The sequence below is a fragment of the Cynocephalus volans genome, chromosome X (genome assembly GCF_027409185.1).
Source record: "Cynocephalus volans isolate mCynVol1 chromosome X, mCynVol1.pri, whole genome shotgun sequence".
Lineage (NCBI taxonomy): Eukaryota > Metazoa > Chordata > Mammalia > Dermoptera > Cynocephalidae > Cynocephalus > Cynocephalus volans.
Window position 1 is genome coordinate 174,966,294 of NC_084478.1, and position 11,546 is coordinate 174,977,839.

The 11,546-nt window shown below is 38.2% G+C and overlaps 1 pseudogene; it reads left to right on the forward strand.

Moving 5' to 3' along the window:
- Positions 1–396: 396 nt before the first annotated feature.
- Positions 397–2,729, forward strand: LOC134368619 (cleavage and polyadenylation specificity factor subunit 2-like; annotated as a pseudogene).
- Positions 2,730–11,546: the final 8,817 nt, after the last annotated feature.

Here is an 11,546-nt window from a genome sequence, read left to right on the forward strand (position 1 = left end):
TTTTTGTGTATAATCAATTCTCATTTCATATCTTCCTGGTTTTTTCCCATTTCTGTTCTTTGCTTTTGAGTATCTTGTTCAAGGTTGTTTTTATTTAATGACAGCTGCCACTGAGGGGCTTCTGCTGGCTGGTCATCACAGGTGCTGCTGAGTGAACATTATCTTTTCTCCCTCTTGAATCTGGATTTGACTAGGAGTTGAGAAGTGCAGTGGACAGCATCAGGAGAGGCCTGACGAGGATGACCTCTCTGACAGCTGTATGGAGGATCAACTGGGAACAGGAAAACTAGATGAGAGGAAATTGGCAGTCGTTCAGATTTATAAAGAATTTTTCCTCTGAATTCATGGTGTTTCATATATATGGCTGAGATATCGATTGTTACCGGACCAAAATAAATGACATCTATTATCAAATTAACTACCCTCTCTGGGATCCAAGAAGAGTCTGCTCTTTGCTATCTTCTCCAAGTCGATGAGTTTAGAGTTTTACTGGACTGTGACTGGATATTATGAATGTTATGGATATTATGGATTCCCTGAGGAAGCATGTTCATCCAATTGATGTAGTGCTGTTGTCCCACCCCAATCCACTGCATCTTGGTGCCCTCCCATATGCTGTTGGACAGTTGGGTCTGAACTGTGCTATCTATTCAACTATTCCTGTTTATAAAATGGGACATATGTTCATGTATAATCTTGATCGGTCTTGACACAATACAGAATATTTTACACACACTCTACATTAGATTATGTGGATGCAGCCTTTCATAAAATACAGCAGCTAAAATTCTCTCAGATCGTGAATCTGAAAGGCAAAGGACATGGCTGGTCCATCATAGCTCTGCCAGCTGGTCATATGCTAGGTGAAACAATATGGAAAATAGGCAAAGATGGAGAAGAAATTGTTTATGCAGTTGACTTCAACCACAAGAGGGAGAGCCACTTAAGTGGATGTTCCATGGAAATGCTAAGTAGACCCTCCCTGCTTAACAGGATTCATTTAATGCTACACATGTACAACCTAGAAGAAAACAGAGAAATGAGCAATTTCTGACAAATGTCCTGGAAACACTTTGAGGCAATGGAAATGTATTAATAGCAATGGACACTGCAGGCAGAGTTTTGAAACTTACTCAACTCCTTGATCAGATTTGCAGAAATAAAGATGCAAGATTGGGTGCTTACTCATTGGCACTCCTAAATAATGTCAGTTAAAATGTGGTGGAGTTTTCTAAGTCCCAGGTAGAATGGATGAATGATAAATTGATGAGATGTTTTGAAGACAAAAGAAATAATCTATTTCAGTTTTGCCGTCTCCCTTTTTGTCATGGTCTTTCTGACTTGGCTCGAGTACCTAGCCTCAAAGTTGTGCTTGCCAGCCAACCTGACCTGGAATGTGGGCTTTCAAGGGATCTCTTTATTCAGTGGTGTCAGGACCCTAAAAACTCAATCATTCTAATTTACAGAACTGCTCCTGGGACTTTAGCATGTTTCTTAATTGATAATTCTTCTGAAAAAATAATTGCAGAAATAGAGTTGAGGAAATGTGTGAAGCTTGAAGGAAAAGAACTTGAGGAATACTTGGAAAAAGAGAAACTAAAGAAAGAAGCTACTAAAAACCTTGAGCAGTCAAAAGAGGCAGGTACGTATGCCAGTGGTGAGAGCAATGTTGAGGAAGATATTGATCAGCCATCAGACCATAAGACAAAGCATGACCTGATGATGAAAAGTGAAGGTAGTCGTAAAGGAAGTTTCTTCAAACAGGCAAAAAAAGTCTTATCCATGTTTCCTGCCCCAGAAGAAAGAATTAAATGGGACGAATATGGAGCGATTATCAAACCAGAGGATTTCCTAGTGCCAGAACTTCAAGCTACTGAAGAAGAAAAAATTAGAATCTGGTTTGACAAATGCGGATGAACCATTTAAGATCAGGATTTATCTGATGTTCCTCCTAAGTGTATTTCTACAACAGAATCTATTGAAATAAAAGCCAAAGTTACTTACACAGACTATGAAGGACGCTCTGATGGGGATTCCGTTAAAAAAAAATCATTAAACAGATAAAACCACAACAGTTGATCGTTGTCCATGGCCCACCAGAAGCCAGTCAAGATCTGGCAGAGTGCTGCTGCGTGTTTGGAGGGAAAGATGGTAAAATGTACATGCCAAAGTTACATGAAATGGTCGATGCCACTAACGAAACACATACCTACCAGGTGAGATTGATACTCACTTGTCAGCTCCCTTCAGTTTTGTAAGGCAGAATATTTTGAGTTAGCTTGGGCAGATGGTGTCTTAGACATGAGAGTTTCCAAAGTAGAGACAAGAGTCATTTTAGAAAGACAACTAAAGCCTGAAAGATAACACATAAATGCAAATGGACACTCCTTCAGATTCTAGTGTTATAGTGCAACAAAAGGCCATGAAAACTCTTGTTTGGCGATGATGAGAAAGAAGCAGGTAAGGGAAGTGAGATCATCCCTACTTTGGTACCCTTGCCACCTCATGAGGTTCCTGGACATCAGTCAGTTTTTATGAACAAATCAAGACTATCAGACTTCATGCAAGTTCTTTCATGGGAGGGGATTCAAGCTGAATTTGTAGGAGGTGCACTTATGTGCAACAATCAAGTAGCAGTCTGTAGAATGGAAACTGGACACATCGGATTAGAAGGCTGCCATTGTCTAAAGGACATGATGTCAAGAAGTGTCTATTTGACCTTTATGTGAAAAAAGGATTCTTATCTTATTCTAAGCTTTTGGGTTTTTGGGGGGTTTTTTTGTTTTTATTTTTTAAATTTTATTTTGTCGATATACATTGTGGCTGATTATTGCTCCCCATCACCAAAACCTCCCTCCCTCCTCCCTCCCCCCCTCCCCCCCAACAATGTCCTTTCTGTTTGCTTGTCGTATCAACTTCAAGTAATTGTGGTTGTTATATCTTCTCCCCCCCCCCCGCGGTTTGTGTGTGTGTGTGTGTGTGTGTGTGTGTGTGTGTGAATTTATATATTAATTTTTAGCTCCCACCAATAAGTGAGAACATGTGGTATTTCTCTTTCTGTGCCTGACTTGTTTCACTTAATATAATTCTCTCGAGGTCCATCCATGTTGTTGCAAATGGCAGTATTTCATTCTAAGCTTTTGTTGTTTTTGTTTTAAAACATACAAAAAGAATATGCCAGGAAAACTTACATGTAGTAGATTTTTAAAAATGTAAATAGAGACCATTTTGCTAATGATCAAATGAACATTCTACCTTTTGGCTTTCAGTGTACCAGCCCAAGAACTAGAAAGGCTTTATACTTGAATGAAACAATGCAACTTAGCGAACCAGTTCATGGCCTTAGAGAAACATGTTTGCATGAGTTCTTGCAAAGTGTTTCTCATATTTTCTGCAACGAGAAGTGAGAATTATTTAGAAAAGATATGTTACCAAAAAAACTGATAAAACAGACTTTTGAAACTTAGGTATTTAAACAACAAAAACAAAGCATATGTACTATGACTCTTAAAAAAAAAGATTGTTTTATGTCCCCAAATACTTATTTGTAAATATTAAATTCGGTATGAAGTGTTTTGTTACAGTTTTGGTCTGCTTTGTCATTGGTCTATTGGGGGCAGTTTTCACCAGATGAATTGTTTCGAGTCTCATTTTCTGTTTTCTTTTTATGGTAGTTTTGTATGGATGAAGATTATTTGCACTTCTGTGGACAGGTTTGGAGAGGTTTATGCTCTCACGGTAAGGTTGTGGAGACAGGTAAATAGTACTTTTTTTTTTTTTAGTATAATTTACATACCATACCATTTACCCATTTAAAGCGTATGACTCAATGGCTGTTAGTATTTTCACAGTTGTGGACTCATTACCACAGTTGATTCCAGAACATTGTAATCATCCCAAAAAGAAACTCTGTACCTATTAAGCAGTCAACTCCTCAATCTCTCTTCCTACCAGCCCCTGGCAACCACAAGTCTGCTTTCTGTATCTATGGATTTGTTTATTCTGGATATTTCATATAAATGGACTTACAATATGTGGCCTTTTGTGTCTGGTATCTTTTACTTAACATAGTGTTTTCAAGGTTCACCCATGTTGTAGCATGTGTCAGTGCTTCATTCCTTTATATGATTGAATGATATACCATTGCATGGATAGGCCATTTTTGTTTGTCACTTCATTCATTGATGGACATTGGGGTAGCTTCCACCTTTTGGCAATTATGAATAATGCTGTTATAAACATTCATGTACAAGTTTTTGTGTTTATGCATGTTTTTATTTTATAATTGTCTCTCAATGCATTCCTTCATACTTGGTGGAGGGACTGTCCTGCACAATATCCCAGGTCATGAGGTATTGTTAGTGAATGGCCAAGCAGACGGCACATAATAGATACATCCAACATACCCATCAATTGGAGCCTTTGGACTCCTGTAATGTATAGTATGCCAGGAAGTCCCAGCATTTCAACCTCATTATATACAATCAATTAAGTCAAGGCTTTGATTAGCCAATCTTGTAGACTCTTAACACTATTCCCAGGGACTTGAGTTAACGTAGTAAACATTGCAAACTAGGTGAATGCATCCACGCCAATGAATTTAGTCTTTGCTGGGGTCTTGTAATTCTTTTATATTGTGGGCTGTCTCCTCACTGAACAGGCCTTGTACCTTTCCTTCTGGGCTATGTTGCTATCTAACTCTCATTATGGGAGTGGAGGCAGTGAGAGGTAGTGAGCAGAGGCCTCACTTTGTGAGTCTACTGCCCACTGTGCATGATCTAGAAAGGTTTTAATGCAGGGACAGAAGGGAGGGGCTGGCTGTCCATGAATTTTCAAAAGTCTCCGTTCATTTTTCATAGTCCCATTCCTTCCCTACCAGTGCCCTCATCTTAGCCCAAGAAACATAGGGATGAACATTTCATTGACATCACAACTCTTCAATCCTTAGTTAGACCTTGGGCCAGGCCTTCAGTCACACCTGCCCTGTGCCTGAGGAGATAAGGACTCTCCAAGCTGCCATAGAAGTCTTGTGCTGCTCTACTTGTGTTCTTACTTACATGTTCATAGTTTCAAGGTTCTTTTTTCTATGATTTCTAGAGCCTCAATATAAATCTAAGTGCTACCACAATCTTTATAATCACTGCTGTTTCCATGTCACCTAAGTGCCATAGTCACTTTATCTTCTACCACATTGCCTTCCACTTGTACTTTATCCCAGCTGTGGAATGGTGATAATGGTACTGAATGCCATGTGTAACCCATGTGCTATTTCATCATGGCAAGAAGACTATCCCCGCACTGCTCCAAAACATTTCTAATCCAAACCCAAAATCCCATCATGAGAGTTTGTTTCCTGGAGCTATTTCTGGTACCAATGATTGTATTAGACAGAGTCCCAATAGGAAACATAGAAGACAGGAGTGAAATGAGGGAAATCGGACTATTTTTAAAGATATAGTGCAAAAATCTGGGACTTAGTAACAACTGAAATGTTACCACGCCTAGGCCTGAGGGGATTAGTGGAGCAAGCAGTTCCCAGAACCCAGCTGTATAGAGTTGCGTAAAGTCGCTTGTCTTGAGAGGGACAGTGACCTTCAGCCAAGTGACCAGTAAGCTCAGGGTGACTTTTCAGGGATGGAGCCAGGGGAATAAATACTGTGACTTGATTCTTTATCCTTCCTCCAATCCCCTGCTGGGGTATCTCATTGACTAAATCCAACTGGCATATAGAGGTCAAGGGAGAAACACTGATGAAGTTCACACAAATTAGCCTTCTGAGCCAGTCAGCTGGTTGCAGAAGGATGAAGAGTAGACCTGAGAGACGATGGGTGGTAAACAGACGATGCCCAGCTCAGGACATTTGAGATGGGTTTTTTTTTTTTTTTTTTTTTTTTTTTTTTGTCTTTTTCATGACCAGTACTCAGCCAGTGAGTGCACCGGCCATTCCTATATAGGATCCGAACCCGCGGCGGGAGTGTCGCCACGCTCCCAGCGCCGCACTCTCCCGAGTGCACCACAGGCTCGGCCCTTTGAGATGTTTTTTGTTGTTGTTTTTGATGCTGGCCAGTACAGGAATCCAAACACTTGACCTTGTTGTTATGACACTGAGCTCTAACCAACTGAGCTAACCTGCCAGCCCCTTTTTGGGTTTTTTAACATCTGAAAATGGCTGTATTTTCCACTCACAAAACTGGTTTGAGTGAATATAGAATTTAGCATGCCATTATTTTCCCTTGGAAATACATAAACATGGTTCCACTGTTTTCTAGCATTTAATATTATAGATGAAAAGTGTGACTTTGATCTGATTTTCTTTCCCTGTGGAAATTTCATTTTGTTTTATTTTGGAAGCAGGTAGGGGTCTCTTCATCCGTGTGATTCAGGAATTTCCCGAGATATGTTTAAGTGTGAGGTTATGTTTTGTCTTTCCTACTCAGCACTTAGTGGGCTCTTTCCACAATGGAAATTCTAATATTTTATTCTTCTCTACTAATTCACATCCCTGTCATTTTGCTCAGCACTCTGTGATCTTTCCTTGCAGTGTTCTATTAATTAATAAATTCAGTTTTACTAGCACTCAATCTACTAGTCAGTACCTCATTTGCATTTTTATTTTGTCTGTCATGTTGAATATTTCTAAGAACTGTTTTTTGCCCTCTAATATTTTTCATTTTTCACATTGGCCTGCAGGAAAATATCTGCATATTCTCTCAAATCTCAAGGAACATACTGATTAGATTTTAGAAAGTTCTTTCCTATTTGCTAGATTGATTCTTTTTCACTGGCTTTAACTCATTACTCAGATTGGTTTTGCTGTTTTTCCTTTGTTTTGTTTTGTTGCAGATTCTCCCCATATATTCAGTGCTTGCCTGTTGTCTGTTTATTTGTTTATTGGTGTTTGTAGCTTGTGTTATGTTTAATTCCACTACACCACCCCACCCCAGTTTAGGTATCAAAGCCCCACCTCTCTTAATTATTCTCGTCATTACAAGCTGGTTTTACAAGTAGAAGACAGTTCAAAAATAAGTTAAATAGCTGGTCTTTGAAAAGATGAAATAAAATTGGCTAAACTACGACAAATAATATTAGGAAAAAGGAAGATAATACAGGTATGCATGACTTAAGAATGCCAAAGGATATCTCTAGCACAGATACAGAGGGTTTTTTAATTATAAGATATTATTTTGTGAATACTATATTAAATTTTGAAAATCTGGGATACCGTGGACGGTTTTATAAGAAAATATAAATTACCAAAATTGACTTAAGGATAAATAGACCCTTCTCCAACCCATTGCAGACACAGCATCCAGACTGATCTTTTTCACAGTTAAATTGTCACTCCCCCAATTAAAACTCTCCAAAGGCTTCCCAGCCATATTCCAATGACTTCCTTGCCATTCCTTAGACATGCCAAATATATTCCTGTCTTTTGCATGGACATTTTGTATTTATTTCTCTTTATTGCCTGTCTCCACTATTAGAATGTGAGCTCCATGAAAGCAGGGACTTGGTTTGTCTTGTTCGCTGTTCTGTTCCTAGAGCCTGGAACACTGTCTGGTACATAGTAGATGCTTAATTAATATTTTATGGATGAAGGAACACATGAATGCAAGGGTGATTCAGCATTAGAAAATTACTGTTATAATTAAGCACATCATCTAGTATTTCAAATGTAACTAAGCACATGATAATATCAATAGACACCAAAGCGATATTTAGTAAAATTGAATAAACGTTCCTAATAAACTTCTTCATTTAAAAAAAAAAAATCAATTTCAGGAGACTGACTTAACCAGGTGGTGAAATAGACAGTCCCAGCATTGCTCCGTCTCACAACCAGTCAAGTTACAACCATTAAAACACAAAAAAACTGCCATCCTGTAATCACTGGAATTTGGGGGAAGAGGAGGAGAGACCTGCTGAGTCTGTGAAGATGCAGAAACCCACGTGAATGGAAGAAAGGATTACCCCAACCAAACCCACCTCCAGACAATCACAGAGCAGCTACCTAAAGACAGCAAAGCCCCGGCAGCACCACTTGCATGAAGCTACTTGGAGTCTGCAGGGGAGAAGAGTACCATTTCTGCTGGCAACCAAAAAAAAAATTACTTTGGAGTTTACCATCCCATTTCCCAGGCCAGCAAAGCTGCTAGCAAGCTTCCCCTACAACTACATAGGAAGGAGGGGCTGCAGCCAACAGGAGGAAGAATTCACCCAGAGATCAGTGAGTCTTCATGGGGGACTTGTGTGAAAAGTTTGCAATGCCAGAGGTGGGGGGAGGGCTGATCCACCAGGGGTACATCAAGGAGCAGTGTAGGCAGATGATCTGCCTTCTGATCAGCATGGGCACCACACAGTGAAGACGAGTCAGTGCAATAGAACTACAGGAGGCACAGTTTGTGGAAAAAACTCAGTCACAGGCCAGAATTTCCACACAGCCCAGTGACATTGGTGGTGACCTCACATGACCTGGAAGTGACTAAAAGGCCACCATTTAAAAATCTGGTCCACACACAAAGCTTTTCTCAGTCTGAGAAACATCAGTAAGGCAGCAAATTAGTTCAGGCACAGAGTTCAAGTTTTGATCTCTACCGCAAGTTTACCCCAATCCAGGAATTAATCACAGGACACCAATTAGTTTCAGTGCAGTTTTTAAGTGGTGGTGGTTACTATTAATTCACCACAGAATGGGGAAAAAAAGACACAAACCAAAGACAAAGTTCTGACATTGAACAGGAAAGGTCTAACACCACAAGAGAACACCTATAAAACCTAGAAGAGGTAACTGTTTCCTCAAACTCCCACACAGCAACATAAAGACACAAAGATCAAGAAAGAACAGAGAAATATGACACCAACAAAGGAAACAAAGCACCAGCAATGGCCCCAGAAGAACAGCAGATTTATGAAATGTCTAACAGATAATTCAAAATAATCCCCTTAATGATATTCAGGGAGTCACAGGAAAATACAGAAAGAAAATTAAATGATATCTGAAAAACAGTTCAGCAGCAGAACAAGAAACTTGACAATGAAATAGAATCAATTTTGAAAAACCATATAGAAGTTCTAGAAATAAAGAATACATTACCTGAACTGAAAAACTTGATTGAAAATTCAGTAGCAGACTGGACCAAACAGAGGAAAGAATCAGAGAAGTTGAAGACAGGACATATGAAATCATCCACTCAGAGGATAAAAATAAAAAGAATAAGAAAAAAATGAAACAGAATTGCAGCAGTTATGGAACTCCTTCAAGTGAAATAACCTCTGCATAACTGGCATACCCAAAGGAGACAAAGAAGGAAGAGACATAGAAAGTATATTTAAGGAAATAATGGCTGAAAATTTCCCAATTATAAAAAAAGATAACAGTATCCAGGTACAGAATCCCAGAGGTCACCAATCAATTCAATCTTAAGAGAAACATCCCAAGGAACATCATAATCAAATTATTAAAAACCAAAGACAAAGAAAGAATACTGAAAGCAGCAGGGGAAAAGAAAGTCTTTCCCAGATAAACAAAAGCTAAGGGAAATTCATCAACACTAAATCTGCCTTACAAGAAATGCTAAAGGGAGTTCTTCAGTCTGAAAAAAGACGATGCTAAAGAGTAGCAAGAAAACATTTGAAGGTACAAAACTCATTAGTAAAGTAATTACACAGACAATCTCAAAATATTCCAACATTGTAAGGGTGGTAAATAAACCACTTATATCCTTTCTATGAAGACTAAAAGACAAAACTCAAAAGATAATAAGAAATTCAACAATTGTACAAGGGATAAGCAACATTAAAAGATGTTAATTGGAACAAAAAATGTCAAGAAGTGAGGGGAAAATGACATCAAATCACAGAGTTGGCTTTGTTTTTTTCTTTTTTCTTAGTGATCAGAATTAAGTTATTATAAGTTTAAAATAATCTGTTATAACTATAACATGTTTTTTGTAAGCTTCATGGTAAACATAGCACAAAACCTACATTAGACATAAAAATAATACCAAGAAATCAGATCATACTACTAGAGAAAACCACTTAATCACAAAGGAAGGCAGTAAGACAAGAACAGAGGGTCTACAAAACAACCAGAAAAAAGTACTAAAATAGCAGTAAAAAGTCCCTCAAAGTCAATAATAATAATATAAGACTCAAAACTATAAAACTCCAAGAAGAAAATGTAGGGGAAACACTTCAGGATATAGGACTGGGCAAAGACTTTATGACTGAGACTTCAAAAGCACAGGCAACAAAAGAAAAAATAAACAAATGAGATTATGTCAAACTAAATAGCTTCTGCACAGCAAAGGAAACAATCAATGAGTGAAAAGACAACTTACTGAATGGGAGAAAATATTTGCGAACCATACATCTGACAAGGGATTAATATCCAGAATATGCAAAGAACTCAAACAACTATACAGTAAAAAAAAAAAAAAAAAAAATCCAATTAATAAATGGGCAAAGGAGATGAATAGGCATTTTTCAAAGTAAGATATACAAATGGTCAACAGGTACATGAAAAAATGCTCAGCATCACTAGTCATCAGAGAAATGCAGATCAAAACCACATTGAGATATCATCTCACCCCAGGTAGACTGGCCATTATTAAAAAGACTGAGAATAACAAATGCTGGTGAGGATTTAAGGAAAGAAGAACTGTATGCTGTTGCTGGGACTGTTAATTAGCACAGCCATTATGGAAAACAGTATGGAGGTTCCTTAAACAACTACAGATAGAGCTACCATATGACCCAGCAATCCCACTACTGGGTACATAGCCAAAGGAACGGAAATCATAATGTTGAAGGGATACCTGCACTCCCATGTTCATTGCAGCTCTGTTTACAATAGCTGAGATATGGAACCAACCTAAATGTCCACTGACAAATGACTAAATAAGGAAAATGTGGTATATATACAAAATTGAATACTATTCAACCATAAAAAAGAATGAAATTCTGCCATTTGCAACAACATGGATGATTCTGGAGAAAATTACATTAAGTGAAATAAGCCAAACTAGGAAAGAGAAATACCATAGGAAAGAAAGAAAGAAAGACCACAACAACTCATTGAACTTTCAGATGGAGAAAACAAACCTAAGGTTACTAGTGATGGAGGAGAGGGAGGGAGGGGATTTGGGGAGGGACATATTGGGCATAAAGAAAAATCATGGTCTGTAATAATGAATATGCTAATAATAATTTTTAAAAACTGCAAGGCCATCAACAATAAAAAGACAGGCTTGAAAAAAGAGAACAATACCAATTCTTCTCAAACTCCTCCAGAAAATTGCAGAGGAGGGAATACTTCACAACTCATTCTACAAAGCCAGCATTGCCCTCATACCAAAACCAGAGAAAGATACGACAAAAAAATAAAACTACACACCAAGATGTGAAAACCCTCAACAAAATATCAACAAACCGAGCCCAACAACACATTAAAAAGGTCATTCACCATGGTCAAGTGTGACTCATCTGAGGGATGTGAGGATGGTTCATCATATGCAAATCAGTAAATGTGATACATCACATCAAAT